This window comes from Penaeus monodon, chromosome 22 (genome assembly GCF_015228065.2).
Source record: "Penaeus monodon isolate SGIC_2016 chromosome 22, NSTDA_Pmon_1, whole genome shotgun sequence".
NCBI lineage: Eukaryota > Metazoa > Arthropoda > Malacostraca > Decapoda > Penaeidae > Penaeus > Penaeus monodon.
Window position 1 is genome coordinate 17965456 of NC_051407.1, and position 1696 is coordinate 17967151.

The 1696-nt window shown below is 39.3% G+C and overlaps 1 protein-coding gene across 1 annotated transcript in view; it reads left to right on the forward strand.

Moving 5' to 3' along the window:
- Positions 1-1696, forward strand: part of LOC119586971 (phenoloxidase-activating factor 3-like) — a gene marked incomplete in the record, with an annotated part of 8764 nt that overhangs the window by 3242 nt on the left and 3826 nt on the right.

A 1696-nucleotide genomic window follows, 5' to 3' on the forward strand; every position in this document is an offset into this window, starting at 1 on the left:
CCCAGGAGTTTAGTCCCTGTAAGAGTATGATAAATGTAGATCTTAGGAGATATAGAAACATAGCCTTGATGTCTTGATTTCTCCATTTGCCAAACATGCACAGAAATCACGTTGGAGTGAAGACTGACCACCAAGAAGGGAGATGATGAAGGCAGTCTCTCTGTAACAGTATAACATTGGTCTAAGGGTATCAGTAACGGATATGACAGGAAGTTTCGCGTCAGTATAGAGCACTGTGTATACTCGTAGCGGTGGAGCTGTGAACGTACTTATATGCATTTACCTATATGGGTGAGTTGATATATGTGTAGCAAGTGAAATGACATGTATTAATGTAAAATATATCAATGGGTCCATTATATAGAACAGGATAATAGATATATAAAATGGCAAGCGTATTTAATGGAAACGATATTAAAAATTTAAACAATGGTCCCTATCATAAGCACAGAAATCAGGAAAATTACACGAGTGTTTTTCAAAGGATGTCAGCATTGCAGTAACCCCGATAATAGTGGATGGAATTAGTGTATGTGATATCAACATGGAAATTCAGAAACTGCAAATATATGTTTCTAATCCTGACAGCAATATGTAAAATGCAAGAAAGTCGAGTTCAGTGTCGAGGGGCATTAACCTGGGCTTAAATGTTTAATCGAGAATGCGGGATATCGTTCAGGTGTAAACAGACACGATGAATGTGTGAGCGAACGAGAGTTAAATTATCCATGCATGATGGTGTCCTGGAATTTGTTGCACGTGAATGTGGCGCATACAATCTATCACAAATCTTTAGAGACTTTATGTGTATCCTTAAAAGACAGTAATAATGAAGTAAATATGTAAGAAAAACCTATTTATTAATCACTGGTTATGCGAATTTTGACAAAGTTTAAAACTCGGATCTTGGCTTGTAACTACCTGACCCACAACACCTTGCCTGGCCTTTTGTAGCGGAAACTGAGGATTAGCGTGATCGAGCGAAGGGTCATTGTCAACGCCCATTAATGCTGTCGTCAGTTTTTGCTATTGTCAGCATATAATCTTATCATCGAATTAGTGTATTCAGTTCTCTTATATATGACTTCATATATGACTAATGTGAATCATACGTATCGCTGTTAACGTTTAATATATTTTATATGAACGTTTATTACATTAATATTCTACATATGTATCCGTAACTAATATGCACACTCCGCACATAATATCAAAAAACCCTAATTATATAACTTGTAAAGTTCTCTCTAGTCTGCCACCTCGAGACTGTCATGGCGGACCATGACAACAGGACAAGCTTCTCCAACGGGTTTATCGCCTAGACTATTTTTCTTATCAAACGAGTTATTAAAGTTATGCAATTATTCACTAAACTCCGCCCTCCTTATGCACTTGGAATGAAAGCTCACTATTGCCTTAGATTTACATAAAGGCCGTCTCTTGCGAGTGATAATTCAGACAGCTTCAGATAGTCCTTGACACAGCCTCTGATCCTTACAGTCACCACACCTAAGCAATCAGCGCCTCCACTCGGTTGATTTATTACAATAAGCCCTGAAATCCGCGGAGACTCGCCCGGTTGTTATTCCACCGCACTTATGAGTTGCTGTTGCCTCTCTGCTGCCGAGACTTCCCGCTGTGTTGTAAAACCGCCCTTCGGACACTGCCGATAAAGCCACACGCACAGGAGAGACAC